General features: G+C 46.5%; 1 pseudogene; it reads left to right on the top strand.

The window, feature by feature from the left end:
- The first annotated feature begins 1,187 nt into the window (after positions 1 to 1,187).
- On the top strand, positions 1,188 to 4,615 carry LOC138510856 (long-chain-fatty-acid--CoA ligase ACSBG2-like; annotated as a pseudogene).
- Positions 4,616 to 26,312: the final 21,697 nt, after the last annotated feature.

Genomic DNA, 26,312 nt, shown 5'->3' with positions numbered 1-26,312 from the left:
TCATAATTCTATCTAGATGAGGCACATGCTATCATTCACAATTCCATCTAAGTGTGGCACATGCTTTCATTTACAATTCCAACTAAGAGAGGGATATGCTACCAATCATATGCTATTTATCTCAATTCCATCTAAGTGTGCCATATGCTATCATTCACAATTCCATCTAAGTGTGGCAAATGCTATCATTTACAATTCCAACCAAGTGAGGGATGTGCTACAATCATAATTCTATCTAGAGGAGGCACATGCTTTCATTCACAATTCCATCTAAGTGTGCCATATGCTATCATTTACAATTCCATCTAAGTGTGGCACATGCTATCATTCACAATTCCATCTAAGTGTGACATATGCTATCATTCACAATTCTATCTAAGTGTGGCATATGCTATCATGTACAGTTCCATCTAAGTGTGGCTTATGCTATCATTCACAATTCCATCGAAGTGTGGCATATGCTACCATTCACAATTCCATCTAAGTGTGGCACATGTTATCATTTGCAACTCCATCTAAGTGTGGTACATGCTATCATTTACAATTTCAACTAAGAGAGGGATATGCTACCAAGCATGTGCTATCATTCACAATCCCAACCAAGTTAAGGATATGCTACAATCATAATTCTATCTAGATGAGGCACATGCTATCATTCACAATTCCATCTAAGTGTGGCACATGCTTTCATTTACAATTCCAACTAAGAGAGGGATATGCTACCAATCATATGCTATCAATCTCAATTACATCTAGGTGTGGCACATGTTATCATTCACAATTCCATCTAAGTATGGCAAATGCTATCATTTACAATTCCAACCAAGTGAGGGATGTGCTACAATCATAATTCTATCTAGAGGAGGCACATGCTTTCATTCACAATTCCATCTAAGTGTGCCATATGCTATCATTCACAATTCCATCTAAGTGTGGCATATGCTATCATTTACAGTTCCAACTAGGTGCAGGATATGCCATCATTCGTGATTTAATCTAAGTGTGTCACTTGGTAACAATTGCACCTGTTTTAGTGTGAGGCTGGCTTATCATCATTGTCTCTGGGATTGGCACTAGTTAACATTGGCAAGTGTGTCAGTATGTTATGCAGGACAACATTTACAGTCCAGTCATGAATGGATTTAGCTTGGGGGTCGAATTTCTTTAGGAGTGCATGGTGTGCGTCTATGGCAGTTTACATTATGGAAAGGTAAGGTAGAGTGGCAGGGGCTTTCTTGGGTAAAGTAATTGCTCTACACCCCACACTTACAGTTTTGTTGGTGTCTGTTCACTGCTGGCTCCACTCCCAGAACCAAAGGTTTGAAATCAAAATCGAATCTCTCTGCCAGAACCTTCTCACAGATCGTATGAAACTCCAACCAGAGTCCTCTCAAGAGATCGACCTGTCATGGGGGTTTGGAGCCTTCTCTTATCCAGAATCTCCTTTGTGCCAAAAAGAAAAGGACCCAATGGGAAATCTGCTCACATAGAGGCACACTATACATGGACCAATCACGGACTACAGTGGTCCCAGTCATCCACAGCACACCAGACTCTCTGGCACCCAGGATGGAAAGGTAAGGTAGAGTGGCAGGGGCTTTCTGGGGTAGAGTAATTGCTCTACACCCCACCCATGCCACACTTAGAGTTTTTTTGGTGTCTGTTCACTGCTGGCTCCACTGGCTACACTTTCAGGAGCCGCCATTGTAGGAGCCACCCTTTGCCTCGGGTCCTTAGCCGAAGGGGCTGCCGGGCAGAGGGCTGCCCTGGAAAGGTCTGTAATGACCTGGTGACACGAGAGGTGGGCCAATCACAGAGGGGAAGGCGGGACTAGCACAACCAGGAAACGGGTAGGGAAGCGGACCTGCGCAAGGGGGATCGGGTTAGGGAACACAAATATGGACATCAGGAGGGGGGTCAGATGGACATCAGGAGGGGGGGTTGACTCACCTAGAGCATGGCAGGGCAAATGGGGCTATGGGCGAGGAGCTGGATGCCTAGGTAGAGGAAACATGAGAGGTAGGCCAATCACGGAGGGGGAGGGCGGGACTAGCACAACCAGGAAACAGGGAGGGAAGCGGGCCTGCGCAAGGGGGATCGGGTTGGGGAACACAAATATGGATGTCGGATGGACATCAGAAGGGGGGGTTAACTCACCTGGAGCACGGTAGGGTAAATGGGGCTATGGGCGAGGAGCGGGATGTCTAGGTAGAGGAAACACGAGAGGTGGGCCAATCACGGAGGGGGAGGGCGGGACTAGCACAACCAGGAAACAGGGAGGCAAGCGGGCCCGCACAAGGGGGATCGGGTTAGGGAACACAAATATGGACATCAGGAGGGGGGTCGGATGGACATCAGGAGGGGGGTTAACTCAGCTGGAGCACGGCAGGGCAAATGGGGCTATGTGCGAGGAGCGGGATGCCTCGGTAGAGGAAACACGAGAGGTAGGCCAATCACTGAGGGGGAGGGCAGGACTAGCACAACCAGGAAACGGGGAGGGAATCGGGCCTACGCAAGGGGGATTGGGTTGGGAAACACAAATATGGACGACGGATGGACAACAGGAGGGGGGGTTAACTCACCTGAAGCATGGCAGCAGTCTTGCAGCCAGATAAGTTACATTTTTTCACATCATCGCACTTCTGAACACCCATTTTTCTGGCATATTGTGAGTCCATCCAATATCTCATCACTTCCCAGAACCAAAGGTTTGAAATCAAAATCGAATCTCTCTGCCAGAACCTTCTCACAGATCGTATGAAACTGCAACCAGAGTCCTCTCAAGAGATCGACCTGTCATGGGGGTTTGGAGCCTTCTCTTATCCAGAATCTCCTTTGTGCCAAAAAGAAAAGGACCCAATGGGAAATCTGCTCACATAGAGGCACACTATACATGGACCAATCACGGACTACAGTGGTCCCAGTCATCCACAGCACACCAGACTCTCTGGCACCCAGGATGTGTATTGGAACCAGACCGTCCAACCCACATCCTGGAAGCACACACACTAGGCATACAGAAGCCTGAGAATGCATGCCCAAATAAGGGCTGACCTGGGTCGGCTCGACCTGGGGAAGGTGAAGAGGCAAGATGGCCAAAGGAGAGGACAAAGAACATCGTGGCATGGCCATTTTGGAGCCAGGCCACCTTTCTGTGCCAAACGTGTTAAACGTGTTTTGCATGGCAAGAAAGGGTTAAAAATATATGAAAAGATAAACTGCCACCAGCCCTGTCCAAGGCACATCTGCACTTCTCCTAAAAAATCCTTTGAGGGTGTCTAGGGCCTTTGGAAATGACAGGAAGACCCAAGTGCACTGTACTGTAAGGTACATTGTGCACTTGCACTGCAACATGTTGCAGAAAAGTTGCAACTTTGGAAAGGACTAAGGGAAACAAAGTCTCCCAGTACTGACTGTCTTAAGGGCATGTCAGTTTCCCCATAACAAAGTGAGCGAAACTTTGCACAGCCAGAACTTTGCACAGCCGGACGCCCTAAAGGGTTCCTTGGCACATACACTCCGTGAGGTGAGACCAACAGCATTTATGGGAGTTCCTCGAGTGTGGGAAAAGATGCAGGAAAAAATGAAAGAGGTTGGTGCAAAGTCTTCAACCGTCAGGAGAAAAGTGGCATCCTTTGAAAAAGAGGTTGGATTACAAACCAATCTGAAGAGGATGAATGGGGTTTCTGATGAGCCGGTTAAGTTTCGTGTAGCTAAGAAGTTGGTGTTCAAAAAAGTTCGCAAAGCTTTGGGATTGGATCGATGCACAAAAGGCTACACTGGTACGGCACCCATCACCAAGGACACATTAGAATTTTTCTTGAGCCTCAATATTCCAATATATGAACTGTATGGAATGAGTGAAAGCTCAGGGCCTCATACAATCTCTCTTCCCGAGGCGTTCAAGATTACAAGTTGTGGCAAAGTGATTGAGGATGCAGAACAAAGCTAGCCCAGCCAGAGAGTGATGGGAGTGGAGAGATACTTTTCTGGGGGAGACATGTCTTTATGGGATACCTCAACATGGAAGATAAAACCAAGGAATCTTTGGATGAGGAAGGGTGGTTGCATTCAGGTGACCGTGGAAAGCATGACGAGCAAGGATTTCTGTTCATTACTGGCAGAATTAAAGACTGTATTATCACAGCAGGAGGTGAGAATATTCCGCCAGTTCCAATTGAGGATGTTGTAAAAGAAAGTATTCCTATCATCAGTAATGTCATGGTGTTTGGAGATAAGAAGAAATTCCTCTCTATGTTCTTAACATTGAAGTGCAACATTAACAGTGATACTGGAGAACCAGAAGATGACCTCGCTCCAGAAAGTATCGTTTTTTGTCAGAAAATCGGAAGTAAAGCGACAAAGGTTTCTGATATTGTGGGTGGCAAAGACAAAGCGGTGTGTGCAGCTATTCAGTAAGGACTCAATAAATGAACAAAAAAGCTACCTCAAATGCACAGGTTGTTCAGAAGTGGGTTATCCTGGAAAGAGATTTCTCCATTGCTGGGGGAGAATTAGGTCCCACAATGAAGTTGAAGAGGCCGGTAGTAGCAAAGATGTACCAAGACCGATTGAAAACTTTTACATGGATGCGATGACCCCAAGTACTCAAGAAAACCTTCTCCCTCCAAAGTAACACCAGAATGTTTAGTTCTTTGTTGATCAGTAAATTGAATTCTGCAGTTTATTTTATGTTTAATTTAAAAATCTATGCTGTAAATACAATAACTGTACCAATAGAAAGGAGCCTATCCTAGCTTCAATATCTGGAGATTTTGAAACGTGATACTGTCTGATAAATATTTTAAGTACATTTTATGTATTTTTGTACCTCTTTATATCCAGTCATGACTCCATTTCAAAGACAAGAGTGCCGCTTATACACGTCATTTTAGTTTTTGCCACCTGTTTGCCAGGGCAGTAGGAAGTTCACTGGCTCCAAATTGCTATACTTTAAAATGAAAAATACAGTTTTTAGCCTTTGAAACTGCTTCCTTTAGAATGCACTCTTTAATGCCTGTGCAGAAATTAATCTTCAAAATAAAAACACCTATGCATTAGAGGTAACATGATTGGAAGACTTGCTAAGCTTACATGCAGATATGTTGGATGATAATGTCTATGTACCATCCAAATCGTTTTACCCTTCTTAGGTTAATTTTAACCAAAGGATTACCTGGTGAAATGATTGAAACAGAAAATGGTGAAAAATGTGCAGCAAAGTTCAGGGTGGTGTCCATCATACATTACACGAAATATTAAATTATGGTCAGAGAGCATTAGCAATCATTAGACCGCTTGCAAACAATATTTAACTTTGGATCGTCCACCCCATATCTGCCAATCTCAAAATTCAAAGACCTGTGTGGTAATTTGGGAAATCCCATTTGATATGTGAACATTTATGGTGGATTTTCATTAGTTTGGTTTCTAGAAATTGAAGTGCAGTGTCTTCGGCGCAGCTTATTATAACCCCTTCTTGTTTGTTGATTTAATGTTGGAAATTTGAAAATGGCACAGGAAAGAGGATTGCATTTGTATTAGTGTGTATGTGCAACAGGTGGTCATCTATGTGTCAAATATACTGGGCACAGCTTTACATTAATTCCTAATAGCTGCACCATTTATTTATTGCAGATTTCTTTACTCTGTTAAAATTCACTATTTTATTTAATGTAAAAAATAATTTATTTGTTTCTACAATATGTAATCATATGTAAAAAAGAGACTTGCTACAGTCTACCATTTTATTTTTGAGGATTGCATGTTGTGCAGCAGTTTAAAATAGTCATGCTAAGTGAGCAAAGACTTTAAATTCAGAAGAACAAACAGAACCCTGATGATTCTCTATGTAGCTTGCTCTCACTCCAACTCTCGTTTCACATGATTGACGTGGGCAGTATTTAAAAAATGTGATATCCCTATTTTACAGATTAAAGTGAAAGAGACACTTGACTTTCCACGATAAAGTACAGTAGGTAATGGTTGCTGCCACTCTAACTTAAAAGCCATAAATGTCTTTTTCTTTTTTTATATCTTCCAGTCAGTAACCACATGAGACGCATCATTTTCTGTGTGATATTAGAATAACTAAAACTTTTACTATTCTCTGTGAAGAGAATTACTGCTATTAGAAGGCCTTTAAGCGTGTCAATAAAACTGAATACTTCTCTTAACTGAAGCATTGGGGCAAATGGTCCTGCATCCTTAGATATTCTTTATTTTATCATTCCTGAACAACTACTGTAAGGATTTTTGATGGATACACACAAAGTGGCATGTTTGGCGTTGCTGATCACATCTGTAAATAGATGAAGGCTTTTGTAGAACATATAAAGCAGAGAACATTTATTCTTCAACACCGAAAGCCCAAGATAACTTTCTATCTTTGTTCTCAATTCTGGAATGCACTTTCCTTCCACATAGCTCATGATTAGCCAACTAAATTTAACACTGAAACAAACTGATGCTACTTTAGAGCAAAATAGGGGATACATTTTCAATCATTCATCTCTTTAAATGTCCATTGGGCTGTTCATTTGTTTACTATTGCCAACGGTAATTGTACAATATAAATGTAAAATAATCACTTCTACACATCACATCCATGCTGAACGACTATAACATCAGGAAACACAGCTTAACTTGTTTCATAAAAGTGTTTATTTGTGTAAATACCAGGACACACTTACATATGCTTTGGAGACCAAGCATAAGGTTGTCGTTCGATGTTGATATATTTGCTATAAATTAAGTCTCACTGTTTTTTTATGTTTATTGGAATACAACGTCAGTAATATTTAGCACAGAACCTTCCAGGACACCTTTTGTCTGAAAATAAATGGAAGTTGGGCATATGTAATTTTATTAGAATGTTACAAAGCATTAATGGAATTGTGTAACATAAACCTAACTGCGCATATACACCTGTTCTGAATGATTGTTACAATAAATCACGCACGTTTTTTAGTTCTTTGTCAGGAAGAGGAGCCCACATATGTGGAATTTACTTGCCTCATGAGCACTTACATTGACTGCCCTAGCTTTATTGCCTTTTTGGGACCAAATGTCTATGAAAATATATTGTGAGTAAATGCTCTTCAGTGTTTTTATGTTCAAACCTAGCATTTGAATAGAATGCACTTAAAGAAGAGCTTTCAAGGAAAATATTTCCTAATTCACTTTTACAAGTACTTGCTTAGTCGAATTATCACAGTTTCTGTCTATTTCAAACTTTGGGTTTTAGTGCAATTTTAATGTTTTTCAGTTGAAAGTAACATGTTACTGTGAAGTTCTTTTCTTTCCTTTTTTACATTTCTCTGATGGTTCTCATTCTTCTGTAATTTAAGTGAAAACAGTTCTATGTAGTGACTGGTCAAATATCTTCCCAATACCAAGTTGTTAAATGAACTGGGTTGGGTTAAATTGGAAATTGATTCTAAATATAACAAATATTGATTTGGTGTACCCTTGTTGGTTGGGCATAATGCTCCGAAATGTGGCATTTTTACTTGTTCTAGTAGGATTTCAAAATGGTAAGTGCTACCACTGTAGAAACACATACAATTATATTATTCTCTGGCAATTTTCTTTTGTGTGGTACCTTTCTTGCAAACACGCTTTACAGACTCCTCTTGATTTTGTTAGAACATGGTTTGGAATGATAGGTTTAAAAAATAAATTGGCCTCCAAAAAGAAGTGTTAAAAAAAACAAACAAAGTGAGCGAAAAGCCCAGGGGAGTGCAGCTGAAGGCTTTGCTCCACTGGCAAAGTCAGACTATGGTGTGTAAACAGCAGCAAAAAGTTGGGGGGTACGCAACTGGAGGGACAACTTCACATAAATGGGAATCTTTCCTAACCCCCTCCCAGACCAAGGACAGGGGGAATTAATCCACCCCTGGATGAGTCTCATGTTCAGGTCGGTGAAACATTCTGGACAACCCATCACCATTGCTATGTTGGACACCTGGCCTATGCTCAATGGTTGAGTCAAAACCTTGAAGGCTTATGGACCACCTGAGCAATTTTGGATTTTCTCTCTTCATGCTCATTAGCCAATTTAAGGGCTTATGGTTAGTTTGCACAGTGAAGTGGGTCCCATAGAGGTAGGGCCTCAGCTTCCTTAGGGCCCACCCAACAGAGAAACATCATTTCCCTATTGTGGACCATCTGAACTCTCTGTCCTTAAGCTGGTGACTAATAAAGCCAATAGGGTGTTCCTTACCCTTCCCATCTACTTGTGATAGTAAAGATCCTATCCCAGTGTTAGAGGCATCTGTCAGCACTATAAAAGGTCATTGGTAATCAGGGGCCCTGAGAACAGGGGCCTGGCACAAGGAGTGTTTTAAGCCATTGAAGGCCTTACAGTGCTTAATTTGTGTCGGTGTTTGGCAGAGGCCAACACTGGCAGTTTTTTTTGGGCCCCGGAACTCATTTGGCTGGCTGGCTCACGTGTAATTGCGTTGTTTCTTTGTTGGAGCTTTGAACTTTCAGTTTGCAATGATGCAGGATACATCATAAATCATTCAGAGATCTTGCAGGGCCTGGCCGCCGCCTGGGAGTAGCACAACAACAACAAACAGCCAATGAAAACCAGCAGTCTGTTGTTACTATACAGAATGTATCAGTAACACAGAATGTACAGGTTTTCATTGGCTGTTCTCGTGAGCCAGTGAAATGATGTGGCGGTGGAGGGGGTGGGGTCACGTGGGTCTGTTACTCGTGACTCACAGCAGAGCCTCCCTGCCTGCACATGCGGTCCAATGTGTGTCACGGTGTGCATTGATTTGCGGCCTAGCTTATTGAAGTTCTGTGCGGCCTCTCAGTCTCAGGGCAGGCCCAGGCCCTACGTTTGCTCAGTGCCGGCTTAAGTTTAAGTTAAGTTTCTGTTTCTTTCTTCTGTCCGGAGTCGGACCGCGTGATGTGATCATGCAATTAAATCATGATCATGTCACAACTTAGTTACATTATTATTGCGGCGGCCGCCGTGGATATGGTGGCCCGCCGCAATAATAATGTTAGGAGGGGTGAGTAAGAGCCTTGTTGCTCGAGACCCCTGGCTGGCTGTCCTCCTCCCCCCAACTTTGACCGTGGTCAGCGGTCAGGTGTTGCGGCCGGCGGCGGCCGCCTGCAAGCCAGGATGGCCCGAGGCGAGCTGGCAGCAGGCCATGCGAGGTGGCCTTGAGTGCCAATGCGCTGTGCCTAGGCTGGCAGTGGCTAGTGGTGCCTACATTATTATTGCGGCAGCCGCCATGGATATGGTGGCCCGTTGCAATAATAATGTTAAGTGGGGCGAGTAAGAGCCTTGTTGCTCGACCCCCGAAACTACACAGATGCTATTGAGTAAAGCTCACTTCTGCCTGCCTTGGTGAATAATAATTGGGGACATTTTTATTCACAAGTACAAGTACACATCTGAAGTGCTGCAACATTCACTTTGCCTTTTTGTGAAACCAATAGTTAAATCGCGTTGTAATCTATAAGCAGAGTTAAAATGACATCTTAGCTAAGGCTGGAAGTGGTGAGCATCAGCGTACAGTGGGAGAAGATGTTTTGGGGGTTTTGGAATGTTGTACTGCTATTTTACCGAGGCTTTGCATGCAGTGAGTCGCACCCTGCACTGGAGGCAGCAGTAACACCCCGGGTGACAGAAAGAATAGCCAGCTCTAGTCTATCTTTTTAATGCGAGGGCTCGCAGGGGAGAGTAAGTGTGACCTCATTGCAGGCACCTTGTGCAGTTGTGCTGTTTGTTTCGCTCAAGGCAGCTCAGGATGGGTTGGAAGAAATTTGTCTGCCACTTCTGTCTACTACTCCTGTCCTGGCAGCATCTACAAGTGCCTGATTTGCATTAGCCGCTTTTATTACTGCTGCATGTATTGCTTTCTGATTTGACAGTTGAGCCCTGCATCTTCTTCAGCAAGACAGCTCTGATTAATGAGTTTGGGTAACACGCAAGATCAGCTTTTATTACTGATTTACAAGAGTCTTTGTTTGCAATGTCTCTATATTTTGCTTCAGGCTCTAGTGTAATCAAAATCATGGCTCACCTTTTAAGCCTCACAATAGCTGTCCTGATTCCCTTATCAAGTCAAGGATTTTAAATAACATTGTAAATATCTTTATAGTTTTCAAAAATTAGAAATCTCTTCCTTGTCGCAGAATTAATCAAATACATTTTTTTAAATCTGGTACATCCTTTTTACACCATGGGGCAATTGGACAAGCAATACAAATGCTGGCTGCAGTAAAACAAAACCGAAAACAGCGACTCACAAGGTGCTTGTACATGCCAATGTGTGCTAAAGCTATGGTTTGATAAGTCTGAGCAGCATTTGTTTGTGCCAATGTTTTTTTATAACGCACCCAATACCACCAGGGTTCGGTTTCTAAGCACGGATCTGGGAAACAAACCTCTGTTGCTTTGCGTGGTCTAGCTTCAAAGACCAGCGCTTTGCCCCTGTGCGTGTTATAAATTACAAAGTATGAAACAAACAGTAATCATTTGTTTAGGGTAATTCCCTAACTCGCTCTAGTTTTCTCAATTGACAGCATTACGATGTGTAAAGCTTTTAGGTATATTTATGAAGAATTAGTAACACCATGGGAGGTGCCTGCTGTTCAGCATAAGTGTGTGATCCCGGACAAATAATGTAATCTCACCTGACTTCAACTGCAAAGGGTCACTCTCACCCCTTCTCTGCATTGTTGAAAGCAAGTCAAATATATGTCTGTGGGTGCTGTGACAGAGGTCATTAACATATTGTGCAGTGTAACCAGCCCTGCAGATAACATGCGTATTGAGCCTTTTTACGCATGAAATTATGACAAATACACATGAATTCATTTTCTACTGTGTACCATGTACGCTTTGATTTATTCATTAAAAATACTTTCTACCACTAGATGGCACTGTAGCATTTCTTTTGTCAGCAGCACAGCCTTTCTTACACATGATGGTGAATTTCTAACTGAAAGACCAAATCTGTGACAGCTAAGCGAGCAACACAATAAAGCATGCACCCTTTTAAAATGTGTTCATACCCATAACATCTAATAGCTTGATATGCTAAAAAGTAAAGTTTGCTTTGATGTCCTAAGTTGAATATTCTTTAATAACCATACATAACACGCTGGAAGTTTGTGACGAATCTTCAAACCTAAGTGAGTTTATGGCAAAACTTATTTTTTGGAGCGTTTTTAAAGCGCTGAAAATGAAGTGGGTAAATCCAGGATGTTTTGCCTTTTGCATCTTCTAGGTTCCCATGCAGGATGTGGAAAATAAAGGTACAGTGATATTATTTTGGCACAAAATGCTGCTATAAGAATTTACATGTTATGTTGCTTTACTATGCAAGTAAACTCTATAGGACATTATTATTGTAGGTCTTGACACACAAAACTAAAAGACCCTTAAATGCGTAGGTCTTGACACCCAAAACTAAAATACCCTACACATATGCTAATGGCAGACATTGTTTTCATGTATTGATAGAACATGTTCTTTTTAGCAAGCTTGATATTTGTACACGTTAACAGGACATATCTTTACCCATAGTGACCTCCAATCTCTTCTCTGCGCATGCTATTGGCACATCTCTTCTCGTCTGCTAATGGTGCATCTTCTCTGTGCACATACTAATTGGACAACTCTCTGTACATGTGTGATAACTGCGCCCATGTGCACAGAGGAGATGTGCATGGTAACGACATGCCTTCTACGTACATGCTAATGGGACGTATCCTCTCTGCACATGCTAACTGCACATCCCATGCCTGCACATACTAACTGCACATCCTGTGCAACGACGGGATGTGCAGTTAGCATGTGCGAACTCCACATCCTGTCTATGCAGATGCTAGCAGCACATCTCGGGTCTGCATGCTAACAGCACATCTCGGCTCTGCATGCTAATTGCCCTTTTGTTCCATGGCAAGTGGCCTGGTGGGCGGCCTGCACTACCCAAGTTCCAATTACGTGATGCAGCCATGATGGGTGTGGCGCAGAGGGAAGACCGCAGAGGAGTCACTTCTTTCTTACAAGAAATGCAATAATGAAGAATGAACATTCACACAAGTTACTATCAGTGCTGGAAATTGACAAAATGAACTGGGGCCAAATGTACCCGATTTTCCCCCTCTCCTTTCCTTATTCAGCCTGACTCGAACATGTCCTCGCCAGCCCCCACTACAATGCCCAACAGTGCTCCCCTGGCATTCTGCTGTGTTTTGCTCTAATAAATTAAGTACCATCCGAAATGGGATAATAACCGTTACCACAGTGCTTAAAAGCAGAAGGAATTTGGCTAAAAGCGCTATGCAAGAACACATACTCCCTTTCAACCTGTTATTGGCATAGCTTCCTTACACATGCAGCAGCACATCTCCTCCCTGCATGTGCTATTGGCAAATATATTCAGTTCAGGCTAATGGAACCGTTCATCCCTGCATGGGGTAATGGCCCATCCCTCGTGGTATAGCCCAACAGCAAGCGCACTTCTTACTACAGCCAGCATATCTTTATAAATTATACATTAAAGAGCAGGTTTACAACAGGCAGCAAGTAAAGGAATAATTTCAGATGTGTTGGCTCCAGCACATTTATTTCAGCACTTTGAGGGGAGAAGTGGGGCTGGCTGGTGGCTTGTGAGAGTAAGCCGACCTACCTGACCTCTCTCCCATGCAGGGGCACAACAAAACCTACATTTCGTGAGGTCGGGGGGGAATTAAGTTGTGATGGGAGGGGCCACTTCAGAAAATAGGCAGGGCAAACTTGGAGGCTCTGCCCCCACTGTTCTACCCAACTCCTCCCATAGTCTGGTGTGGGGAAAAACTATTGAATAATATATTTTAAAGCGCAATATGCAGAGGTGATGGAAGACTTTCTTGAAAGTAACAGCTTTAAAGTTTCACTGAGTTTGTTCAAGTACATTTTTCTGAGCACACACAGTAAAACATTAACACCGGCAGTTTGGGGGAAAGATTTCCCTGACCACCCTGCCTATCAAAATGCAAGTGCGCACATCCAGGGGTGCACCTAGACTAAAATGTAGGCTGGGGCTAACCCTTCAAATGTTGGGAAAGGCACTAACTTCAGAGACTGCGGAGGAATGGCAAACTTACTTGTGTAGGGGCATCTAACTTCATTACTCATTGTAATAAGAATATTCTAGTGCAGCTTCAATGTTACAATCAGTTAACTGCTCTCTCCTTTGAGTTTGAAACGCCCACTTCTTGCAGAACCTGAAGGTCCTAGAAAGTGTGAAAATGGCAGATGGTGTGCAATGAAAGAATCAATATCCTAGCATAGCGGGCATTGCAGAGTGTGGGGCACTACTCTGGACAGCCCAAGCACCTTCAGTGGCTGGGAGCAACAGGGGAGAAAATGTAATGTTGGTTCTACCACAGTCCGCTATACTAGAATCTCTGGTGCACTGACTGGCTGGTGACACTATGTCTGCCTGTCAAATCCAGTGTTACAAGAATGGAGGAGGGCCAGTGCAGCAATAAAGCAATTCTATTCAGCAGTATTGGAGCCACTAGCAGAGGAGCACCAGTATACACCAATGTGTCCCTACACTTATTAAAACTGTCCTTTTGTAAGGGTGTAAACTTATATGCACTGCAATTTTTGCAATTGAAGTCAGGGTGAGATTATATTATTTGCCTAGCATCACACACTTGCGCTAAACAGCGAAGCTGGGATTTTAACCCGCTTTTTCAATTTGGGCATAGCCACCTTCTTCTGTGCTTTACTTGGATCAAAACTTTTAGTTTTGGGTGTCAAGACCTACAATAATACTGTCCTATAGAGTTTACTTGCATAGTAAAGCATCATAACATGTAAATCCTTATAGCAGCATTTTGTGCCAAAATAATATCACTGTACCTTTATTTTCCACATCCTGCATGGAAAACTAGAAGATGCAAAAGGCAAAACAACCTGGATTTACCCACTTCATTTTCAGCGCTTTAAAAACGCTCCAAAAAATAAGTTTTACCATAAACTCACTTAGGTTTGGAGATTCGTCACAAACTTCCAGCGTGTTATGTATGGTTATTAAAGAATATTCAACTTAGGACATCAAAGCAAACTTTACTTTTTAGCATATCAAGCTATTAGATGTTATGGGTATGAACACATTTTAAAAGGGTGCATGCTTTATTCTGTTGCTCGCTTAGCTGTCACAGATTTGGTCTTTCAGTTACAAATTCACCATCATGTGTAAGAAAGGCTATGCTGCTGACAAAAGAAATGCTACAGTGCCATCCAGTGGTGGAAAGTATTTTTTTAATGATTAAATCAAAGCGTACACGGTACGCAGTAGAAAATGAATTCCTGTGTATTCGTCATAATTTCATGCGTAAAAAGGCTCAATACTCACGTTATCTGCAGGGCTGGTTAACCTGCACAATATGTTACTGACCTCTGTCACAGCACCCACAGACATATATTTGACTTGCTTTCAACAATGCAGAGAAGGGGGTAGAGTGACACCCTTTGCAGTTGAAGTCAGGTGAGATTACATTATTTGTCCGGGATCACACACTTATGCTGAACAGCAGGCACCTCCCATGGTGCTACTAATTCTTCATAAATATACCTAAAAGCTTTACACATCGTAATGTTGTCAATTGAGAAAACTAGAGCGAGTTAGGGAATTACCCTAAACAAATGATTACTGTTTGTTTCATACTTTGTAATTTATAACACGCACAGGGGCAAAGCAACGGGGGCAAAGCACTGGTCTTTGAAGCTAGACCACGCAAAGCAACAGAGGTTTTAATACCAGATCCGTGCTTAGAAACCGAACTCTGGTGGTATTGGGTGCGTTATAAAAAAACATCGGCACAAACAAATGCTGCTCAGACTTATCAAACCATAGCTTTAGCATACATTGGCATGTACAAGCACCTTGTGAGTCGCGGTTTTCGTTTTTGTTTTACTGCAGCCAGCATTTGTATTGCTTGTCCAATTGCCCCATGGTGTAAAAATGATGTACCAGATTTAAAAAAATGTATTTTATTAATTCTGCGACAAGGAAGAGATTTCTAATTTTTGAAAACTATAAAGATATTTACAATGTTATTTCAAATCCTTGACTTGATAAGGGAATCAGGACAGCTATTGTGAGGCTTAAAAGGTGAGCCATGATTTGGATTACACTAGAGCCTGAAGCAAAATATAGAGACATTGCAAACAAAGACTCTTGTAAATCAGTAATAAAAGCTGATCTTGCGTGTTACCCAAACTCATTAATCAGAGCTGTCTTGCTGAAGAAGATGCAGGGTTCAACTGTCAAATCAGAAAGCAATACATGCAGCAGTAATAAAAGCAGCTAATGCAAATCAGGCACTTGTAGATGCTGCCGGGACAGGAGTAGTAGACAGAAGTGGCAGCCGAATTTCCTCCAACCCATCCTGAGCTGCCTTGGGTGAAACAAACAGCACAACTGCACAAGGTGCCTGCAATGAGGTCACACTTACTCTCCCCTGCGAGCCCTCGCATTAAAAAGATAGACTAGAGCTGGCTATTCTTTCTGTCACCCGGGGTGTTACTGCTGCCTCCAGTGCAGGGTGCGACTCACCGCATGCAAAGCCTCAGTAAAATAGCAGTGCAACTTTCCAGAGCCCCCAAAACATCTTCTCCCACTGTACGCTGATGCTCACCACTTCCAGCCTTAGCTAAAATGTCATTTTAACTCTGCTTGTAGATTACGTTACATTTTGTGGTTTCACAAAAAGGCAACGTGAATGTTGCAGCACTTCAGATGTGTACTAGTGAATAAAAATGTCCCCAATTATTATTCACCAAGGCAGGCAGAAGTGAACTTTACTCAATAGCATCTGTGTAGTTTCGGGGGTCGAGCAACAAGGCTCTTACTCGCCCCACCTAACATTATTATTGCAATGGGCCACCATATCCACGGCGGCCGCCGCAATAATAATGTAGGCACCACTAGCCACTGCCAGCCTAGGCACAGCGCATTGGCACTCAAGGCCACCTCGCACGGCCTGCTGCCAGCTCGCCTCGGGCCATCCTGGCTTGCAGGCGGCAGCCGCCGGGCCGCACCACCTGACCACTGACCATGGTCAAAGTCGGGGGGAGGGGGACAGCCAGCCAGGGTACCTCGAGCAACAAGGCTCTTACTCACCCCACCTAACATTATTATTGCTGCGGGCCACCATATCCACAGCGGCCGCCGCAATAATAATGTAAAGTTGTGACATGATCATGATTTAATTGCATGATCACATCACGCGGTCCGACTCCGGACAGAAGAAAGAAACAGAAACTTAACTTAAACTTACTTAGAGAGTGCCTGCCGCCCACACTGAGCAAAAGTAGGGTATGGGCCTGCCCTGAGACTGAGAGGCTGCACAGAACTTCAATCAGCTAGGCCGCAAATCAATGCGCACCATGACACACATGGGACCGCATGTGCAGGCAGGGAGGCTCTGCTGTGAGTCACGAGTAACCGACCCACGTGACCCCACCCCCTCCACCCCCACATCATTTCACTGGCTCACATGAAAAGCCAATGAAAACCTGTACATTCTGTGTTACTGATACATTCTGTATAGTAACAACGGACTGATGGTTTTCATTGGCTTTTTGTTGTTGTGCTACTCTCAGGCGGCGGCCAGGCCCTGCAAGATCTCTGAATGATTTATGATCCATCCTGCATCATTGCAAACTGAAAGTTCAAAGTTCCAACAAAGAAACAACGCAATTACACGTGGGCCAGCCGGCCCAATGAGTTCCGGTTCCCAAAAAAACCTCCCGGTGTTGGCCACAAATTAAGCACTGGCTGTTACTATATGCCGTTTGCATGTGGAGTGAAGGACTCTGCACAAGCCAGACAACTTTGATCTACAACGCTTTTGGTATATGGGTCTGATTTTACGTATGCATTGGGTGTATGTGTTGGATAAGTTTTACTCTCTTGCAGAGGAGAAAACCCATTTTTACTCTCTTGAAATTGCATTTACTCTCTAATTTGAAAAATCATGCGTAAAATACTCCCACCTCAAAATATTATCTGGAGCACTGAGTGTAACGTCCTGTCATGTTAAGTCCAACCTTTGCCCTGTTAGTAAAATGTCGCACTTGCAATACCTACAGATTTGACACACTGGCCCTCATTACGACCCTGGCGGAAAGGGGTTTACGCCAGCGTAATGCATGGCGTACCTTTCCGCCTTACTACGAGTTCCCGTAGCGCCATGGTGCTTTTTTCGCCTGGTTTTTCCGGGCGGAAAAATCCATGGCGCTACGGGACCTGTTGTTAATTACGCCACCGTAATTTACGGTGGCGTAATTAACGCCTTCCCCACTCCCATTATACCCTATGGGGCAAAAATGGGAATGGGGAAGGGTAAATGGGGTTGGGGACTTACCGCCCCGCCAAGGTCGGAATGGGGCGGTAAGTCCGCCAACCCCCAGGGCGGAGTTGGCAGCTTTGCGCCATGGACCAAGGTGCAAATTGCACCATGATCCTCCGCCAGGGTCGTAATGAGGGCCACTGTGTCCTATGAGGCTTTCTTTTTCCCACCCTCATGTTTGGTGCATACAGTTCAGGAGGCAATGGTCATGCCTTTTGTGTGAACCCAAATATCCCAATTCTGCCTCCAGCAGTTGAATTTCTTATTGAGCATATAAGGTATCACACCAGCGGTTTGCAATTTAATTGACTGAGGGCCTCATCACGAGTCTGGCGGTAACCCTTAAATGCAGTGGTAGTGCTATTACCACCGCATTTAAGGGTCCGCCAGATTATAGCTTTGGCGGATTTCCCCCCATCTCTGAGCTGGGGGAAAATCTGCAGCAAAATTGCCGATTTTTGGCGCGATAACCGCCGGCGGGAAATCTGTCAGTGGTAATAGCGCGAATTTTCCTCATTGGGCCCAATGGGGAATGAGGAATTCCCGAATGGGCCCAATGGGGAATGAGCAATAACCCTTCCGCCAAACCCGTGATCCGGCGCTAATAGCGCCGGAGGTTTGGCGGTAGGGCTATTAGCGCTGGCGCTAATAGCACCGGCGTTACCGCCCAACTCGTGATGAGGCGCTTAGTGCCTTTGCCCCCCTTTAGGTTTGCAGTGAGCGACTTCATCAGAGGGTCGTTCATCGTGGTGGCAGTCAGAGTCTGAGAGTCGCAGGCTGCTATGTGTTACGCTGCATCCTCTTCCCTGAAAACAAGGTAAGAAAGACAAGAGACCCCAGCTCCACTCAGAGCCATTTGGAAACAGGGCGGTGGGGGGGTCATTCTAAAAAATGGACAAATAAGATAATATCCACAGGTTTGCAACAATTTTATCAAATGCATTATCACTTCGAGGACAGCAAGTGTGGTCTAGACGTCTAACAAGTGTGGTCTAAAACTTAGAAGTGTGTTCAAATGCACTCTTTTGCCTCTGGGGTTGCCGGAATGCTGGAACCACTACACCTACCATAACAAGTGTTTTTCAGCTTTAAAGCATTATACTTTCTCAACCCCTTCCCCATCCATCGCACTACTAGCCTCTGCCAGCAGTTGCTGCAGCACCAAACATGGGACATGGAGCAGTGTGATGGGCTGGTGGTGGGCCGATCTAGGTCTAGCACTGAACTGGCGCGGGCCATGCGCCCGCACTGTGGGCAGCTCCGCACACCCGCACTGCGGGCGGCGCCGTGCCCTGCATTATGGGGCCAGTATTTTTTGGGCACTGGCACTTATTACTTTACAAATTAAGCACTGAGGCCTTCCCACACTCTTCAGTCCAAGTTACCTTCTTGGGTTTCTTAGGAGTGGTGAGAGCAGTCAGAGGGGAAGCTATGGTGCCATAGTCTCCCATGAAATGTCTGTAGTATCCAGTGAGTCCTAAAAAGGCTCTCACCTGGGTTTGAGTAGTGGGGGTAGGCCAGTCTTGTACTGCTTGTATTTTACTGGGTAGAGGCTGTATCCTCCCTCCACCTACTTCATGCCCAAGGTAGACCACAGATCCTTGTCCAATCTGGCACTTACTGGCCTTTATGGTCAAGTAGGCCTTGTGAAGAGCCTGCAACACAATCCTAAGGTTTTTCACATGATTCTCTGTGGTGGCACTGAAAACTGCTATATCATCCAGATATGCAAGACAGAATTCATCCAACCCATTAAGGACATGATTCACAAGCCTCTGGAAAGTGCCAGGTGCATTCTTCAACCATAAAGGCATTGCCCTGAACTGGTAAAGACCCTCTGGTGTTGAGAAAGCTGTCTTCTCCTTGGCATGTTCTGCAAGGTCTATTTGCCAATAGCCTGTAGTGAGGTCAAATGTGCTGAGGTATTTGGAGGCACCCAAAGTATGCACCAGCTCATCTGCTCTAGGCAAGGGGTGTGCATCTGTCTTGGTGACAGCATTCAGAGCCCTGTAATCCACACAGAACCTCAACTCAGAGGTACCTGCCTTTGGAACCAAAACTACTGGGCTGGACCAAGGACTACTAGAGGGTTCAATCACCCCAAGATCCAACATTTTGTTGACCTCTGTCTTAATGACCTTACTTTTTTTGTTGACCTCTGTCTTTTATTTTTTCAACAAGACTTTTTATTAAGATTTGGTTAACAAATGAAAATCTCTGTAAACATTCTTGAGGACATAATACGTTAATGAAAAACAAACAAGGGGGTAGAATAGGAATCAAAACATAACATCAGATCAGGGGATCAGGGGGGAAGTCAGTCGGGGAGCGCAGTGGGCATGGGGGCAGCTTCTGTTCATAGATGGTCACACTGGGGTCAGCTGCTGGGGTAGGCTTTGGGCCAGATGATTGTTCGGGCTGAGAGATAATTGAGATGGGCATTGATTAGTTTTGTTCCAGATATTCCTGTGCAATGAGAGATTTAAGGGCATCTCCAGCTGGAGCGCTGTCGTCTTTAGTCATCCTTCACCATCAAGCGGAGTGATGGTGGTTGTCTTACCACGCTAGGGAGCTGTTGTGCGTAATCCAGAAAAGGAGCCCAGATGCTGTAGAACTTACTTCTGTTCCCGAAATGTAAGGCAGATATTTTTTCTGCGACAGCGATGTCCTAGCACTTAGTCCACCACATGGGGATTGCTGGGCCCTCGGGGTGTTTCCATAGTCTTGCTATTGAAATATTTACGGCTGTGAGCAGGTAGGAGCAGAGCTCCGCCATGCGGCCTGTCATCGGGAATTGGCCGTCGCCAGTGTTGTCCAGCAAGACTATTCCTGGGTCCCACAGGATCAAGAGGCCAGTGATTAGTTTGATCTGTTCTAGCACCTCTTTCCAGAACCGAGCCGTTTTCGGGCATGACCACAGGCAGTGAAACAGTGTGCCAGTTTCAGTGCAGCCTCTCCTGCATTGTGAAGGAATGGCGGGATTACTTTTGTGCAGGATCTCCGGCGTCAGATACCATCTATAGCAGACTTTGATCGCCCCCTACTTGTTGGTGACGCATTTGAGCTCCTATGGGTCCTTGTCCAGATGCAGTTCCAGTCCTCCGTGTCTAGCACTCTGCCTATGTCTCGTTCCCATCTCTGCATACAGGGTTCCTTCAGGTTGAGGTCCCCTCTATCAAGTAGTCTGTATAAGGTCGAAATGTTCCCAGTGGGTGGGAGCACTGCTAGGGTTTGTTCTAGCGCCGTCAGCTCTCTACTTCCATACGTTTTTTTCGTGTTGTGGGACAACCAATGCCTGAGTTGGGTATAGCGGAATCGTTACCCCTCGGTGACTTGGAATTTCGCTTTACATTCTTTGAATGTGAGCAGGATGCCATTCGTGAAGACATCTCAGATCTGTCTCACCCCCCCTGTCTTCCATTTGATGAAGTAGTTCAGTGTGATCCCTGGAGTGAAGTCGGGGTTCTCCAAGATTGGAGATAGCAGGCCCACTGCGTTCCTGCAGTTTCATCGTCAAGCTGCCTTCTTCCAGCTCTCCACCGTGTATCTGGTCGCTGTGAGGGGTCCGGCTTCCTGAGGGTTTCTGGGCCAGGCGATGTGCAGAAGAGACTCTAGTGGGTAGCTGCACCAGTCTTCCTCAAGTTTCAGCCAGAGTGGTCGATTAGTGCCTAATTTCCATGTGAAAGCTGATGAGAGCTGGGCCGCAAGGCAGTATCTGTCAGCCTCTCTGGACCCCAAGGCACCAGTTCCCGGGCTTCAAAGCATCACCTTCCTGGGTATTTGTGACTTTTTCCCCCCCAAACGAATTTCAGGATGTTTGCTTGTAGCCTCTCCAGGTCTTTTTTGGGGATGGAGATCAGGTGGACCTGGCAGTGGTAGAGCAGCCTTGGTAGTAGGTTCATTTTTACTGCCGTAATTCTCCCCAGCCAAGACACCTCCTGTTTTTGCCAGCGGGTTAGGTCAGTCTGCAGCTCTTTGAACAGATCCGGAAAGTTTATCTTGTATGCCCGTTCTCTTTTGTTCAAGACTCGGATTCCAAGATAGCTGAAGTGGGATTTTGCCCACGGGATGGGGAATCTGGCAGCTAGGGTACGCATCAGGTCTCTAGGGATATTGATTCCCAGGGCTGTTGACTTTGCCAGATTGACGGTAAATCATAACACTTCTCTGAAGCTGTCCAGTTCCTGCCACAGGGCGCTCGGGGAGGCTCCTGGGTGAGTTAGGGTCAGTAGGACATTGTCTGCATATAGAGCGGCTTTGTAGACTTCACCTTTTACTTCAAGGCCATGAATTAACAGGTTCTGGTGAATTCTAGAGGGGAACAGCTCCAAGGATAGTGAAAATATGAGTGGGGCTAGGGGGCAGTCCTGTCGAGTGCCTCTGGTTATCGCGATCCTGGGGGATTTGCCACCGTTTATTGTAAGTGCTGTGGTGGTATGTTGGTAGTTCGCAAGTGTCTATTTCCAGAACTTTGGGCCGAAGCTGAGTGCTTTAAAGTTTCTCCTATGTAGCCCCAGTCCAGCATGTCAAAAGCTTTGTGTGCGTTGAGTGACAGGACGGCCATACGCTCCCCCATTCTGTTCGCTGATTCAATGACGTCTAGGGTTCACCTGGTGTTATCCGAAGGGTTACGGCCTGGGATAAATCCCGTCTGGTCGGTGTGGATCAGATCTGGGAGGATTTTCACTAGTCCATGTGCAAGTAGCTTGGAGAATATTTTGGCGTCGATGTTCATCAGCGTGATGGGCCTGCACAATGAGCAGAGTTTTGGGTCTTTCCCAGGCTTCAGTATCAATACTGTGAGGGATTCCTCCATGGAGGGGGTGATGCTGTCTGTCGAGAGAAACGTGTTATATAGAGATGCCAGGTGCAGAGCCAAGATGTGAACGCATTTTTTATAGAATTGGGCAGTCATTCTGTTTGGGCCCAGGGCCATGTTTTTCAGGGAGCGGATAGTCTCAGTCACTTCCTTGGTAGAGATGGGAGTTCCAGGGTGTCCAGCTGGGGATGAGGGAGGGGCCTCTGAATGGTTTGCAAGTATCGGATTTGCACCTCTTTGTCTGTCGGAGCGCCGGACATAATGTCTCTGTGATGTCCTGTCATGATTTACAGCTTTTCCATTTCCGTGCAGCAAGGTTTGCTGCTCTGGTCTTGGAGTACCAGTATGTTGTTCCTGGAATGTAGCTTTTTGAGTTTATGTACCGGAAGTCGATTGGCCTTGTTGCTGTTTAAATAGTAATATTGCTTCGTGTATGCTAGGGCACGGGCCGTTCGATCTGCCATGTGCATTTCGAGGGCTGCATTTGCTTTTTTTCAGGTCCCTGTCTGCTTTTATCATCTGGCGTTCTTTGAAGCTCACCTCTCGTTCCGGGACGGCTTCCTCGAGTTTGGAATGCTGTAGTTGGTGTCAGCGTTTGTGCTGCTGTACAGTTAATGGCTATCCCTCGGATCACCAGCTTCATCGCATCCCAGACCATGGCTTCAGAGGTGCCCTTTGCTGCGTTTTCCTCAAAATAGTTCGTAACAGCCTTCCGTTCGCAGGCGGGATATTACTGGAGCGTGGTCTGAGATTACCCTCTGGCCGATTTGTGTGTCTTCAATGCATGGGAATAACGCACTGGACATCAGCAATAGATCTATTCTAGAGAAACCCCCATGGACGTGCAAGAAGAATGTATAGTTGCAGGCTCCGTTATTATCTAGTCTCCATACATCTATTGTTCCTGTTTCCCTTAGAAACTCTGCCATCCCCAGAGCTCGGGCAAAGTCTGATCTGGTGGGTGGCAAAGTTTTGTCGATATTGGGGTCCAGAGTAAGGTTGAAGTCGCCCCCAATCAACAGGTGGCCCTCGGTGAATGCGGTTATTGTTGGGAGGACATTGCTTAAGAAGTGGTCTTGCGCGTCGTTTGGGCAGTATATTGCTGCGATAGTGATTGGGAGTTTGGATGTAATCCCTTGAGCAGCAAGTATCTCCCCGCTGGATCATGTTTAATCGTAATTTTCATTAGGGGTACCTCGCGGCTGAGTAGAATGGCAACACCCCATTTCTTCTGGCCTGAGGAGGCGAAGAACTGCCTGGAATAGCGTTGGAAGCTGATTCATCTCTCATCGGGCGTCAACAGATGTGTCTCCTGCAGGCACACAATGTCCGCTGCGAGTTGGGCTAGTCAGTGCAAAACCAATTTGCTTTTTCTTGGCGAGTTTAACCCTTGGACATTCCATGTTATCATGTTAAGTTCCTTTACATCGTCCATAATCTGGGCTGTCTATGTTTGTAAATTCCTTTGGTTGCCTTTCCCAGCGGCCCGCTGGAGATCCGCTTAGATTGTTAGTCAGTTTGCCTCCTGTTGAGATTGGTGATTCACCTCCCGCCCCACCCCTCGTCTCCCCCCGTTCAAAACAGAACCTGGTTGTTAGGGCCAGCATTCAACCAACAAGGCATCTGGCCGAGCCAGTGCAACCAACTGATACAGAGTCAACTGTGCCTCTTCTGCTGTTCTGTGAATTATGGTTTTTTAGTGAACGGGATCCCATGGCCCAGTCGTCCCTTTCTAGATCAGAGGCATGGAAGGCAGGCCTTAGGTTAGAGAGTCCTATGACATATTGGCAGAACAGATGGGTTGAGTTCTGTTTCTTTCAATCTTTGCCATTCTGCTTACTTTTGGGTGGGGAGCCTCTGAGCCTTCGACATCTCTCCACTCGGGTCCAGGAGTGTTTGAAGTCCTGTGGAGCATTTAGTATGGATGGCGAGTCTCCATCCGGGTCCCCATCCTCTTTTTCGGGATTCAGCAGTGTCTCAGCTTCTTTTAGGTTGCGTATGTGGCAGGGTTTGCCTTCCCAGATAAAGGTTAGGGATGTAGGGTATCCCCACCGATCGGGGATCTTCTTTTCCCTGAGCCATTCCGTGACCGGTCTAAGGGCCTTCCTTTTCAGTAACGTGATGGGCGCAAGGTCCTTATATAGGGAGATAGTCATCTCTGATGAGCGTGTGGGGTGAGCTTCTAGCATTATTTCTTCTTTCACTTGGTAGTAGTGTATTCTTGCTAGAACATCGGGCGGGGTGGACGTGGTCGTCCTTGTTCTTGTTCTGTGAACTCTATCAAGCTCGAGGGGGGAGTCGTCGGTTAGCTTCAGAATGAATCGGAAAAGGTTGCTGATATATCGCTCCAGTTCTGCATCAGGCACTGTTGTGCGCATTCCTCTCAGGCGAATGTTGTTACACTGAGAGCGATTTTCGGAATCCTCCTTCAGCTCAAGGGCTTCGCAACTGGCTTCTGTGCTGTAAGTCTGTCTGAGCCCCCATCGATTTCTTAGCTGTGTTTGCAGAGGCCCGTTTCCACCTCCGCTGTCCTCTCCTCCATCTCCCCAACTCGCTTGTCCAGGACTGTGATCTTACTCATGACCTCCTCCGTTCCCCTCTGATACTCCTTCGTGATGGCTGATAGCAGTTCCTGGAGATCTGATTTCGTTACCGCCTGTGTCGAAGGTCCGGGGTCCGGTTCAGTGCGAGTCTCCATGGCTATGGCTTCAGTAGTTTTGGTGCGGCCCCCCTTCTTTGATCTCTTTGTGGCTGGTGTGGACAGCACCGTAGCAATGTCTGCCTGTTTAGTCGTTTTGAGGTGCTTGGTCATTGTGGATGAGGTGCTTGCGTGCTAATTGAGTGGGTCAGGGGCCTTCTGTGTTGCAGGGAACCCAGGACGACCGTGTGAGGTGGGCAGCAGAGGTACCTCCCAGTGCCCTCACCCATATGACCCTATAACCCTGTGTTCAGTGTCTTTGCCTTAGCCCTGGTGTAGGGGGCACTGTTGCTGGAAGGGTTATATACCCCTTTGAAGAGAACTATGCAGTTTGTGCTCAGTTGGCACCTTCATGGTGCAGAGGTTCGCCTGTATTAGCTTTGCTCGTGGGAGATTCGTGGGGCAAGTCAGCAGGACTGCCCCACGAATAGTGGTGCGCTGCTGGAGTTCTTATCAGGTCGGGCCTCAAACATAAAGCAGGAGAGGCCACCAGGGGGCGCGCAGGCAATGGCTGCCTGAACGTGCTGCTCTCCCCGAAGCCAGGCGTCCAGCGGGATTCGAGCCCCCCCCGAGACCCCCCCGGCGGGCCCGACACGGCGGACGAAGCGGGTGAACCCCCGGGGCACTCCGCAGGAAAAAGAACGGAGTCCGCAGACCCCGGGGTTCCCGAGAAAGGCCACTGCGGAGGAGGACGCGGCCCGGACACGTGATCGCGTCCGAGCGGGCGCCGCAGCTGAGGCCCCTTCGCCGCGACGAGGAACCGGAGGTCCGGAAGCCCGGCGGCGGCCTGGGAGACGGGCTCCCCTCCCGCCCCACCACACGGAACAGAGGTACGGAGGCACAGCGACCGGCCGGGGGGCCCCGTGGCCGGTCCCGCTCGAACGGAGAGGACCGGCGCTCGGCCTCCCCCCGCCCCCATCGGGCTGCCGCGGTCCGCGGGGTCCCGGAGGAGGGGGACAAGAGGAGTGATCGGCAGCGACGCGGAGGGGTCCGGGCCTGCCCCCCCCCGCCGGCGCGAGTGGAAACACCCACGCACCAAGAACACCGCGGGGAGGACCCCCGGGGAGCATTGATTCCGCCCTCCCCCTCCCCCCCTGCGGAAGGAAGACCTCGGGGCGGACGGGGTGAGAGGCCCCCGCCCGCCGTTGGCGGGGCGTGTGCCCGCCCCCACCCCCCCCCCACACACCACAAGACCACGGGCCCAGGCCGCACGGGCCAGAAGAAGCGGACCGCTGGGCCCCGGAGAAGGGGGACGAGAAAAGTGAGCAGTAGCAACGCGGAGGGGCCCGCCCCCCCCGCCCCCCCAAGAACACCACGGGGAAGACCCCCGGGACGCACCGATTCCGCCCTGCCCCCTCGTGGAAAGGAGAAACCGGGGCGTGTGCCCTCCCCCACCTCCCTACACTAGCCACA

This window comes from Ambystoma mexicanum, chromosome 6p (genome assembly GCF_040938575.1).
Source record: "Ambystoma mexicanum isolate Mex_15411 chromosome 6p, UKY_AmexF1_1, whole genome shotgun sequence".
Lineage (NCBI taxonomy): Eukaryota > Metazoa > Chordata > Amphibia > Caudata > Ambystomatidae > Ambystoma > Ambystoma mexicanum.
Note: the sequence above shows the minus strand (reverse complement) of the source record. Positions and strands in the feature narration are given on the sequence as shown.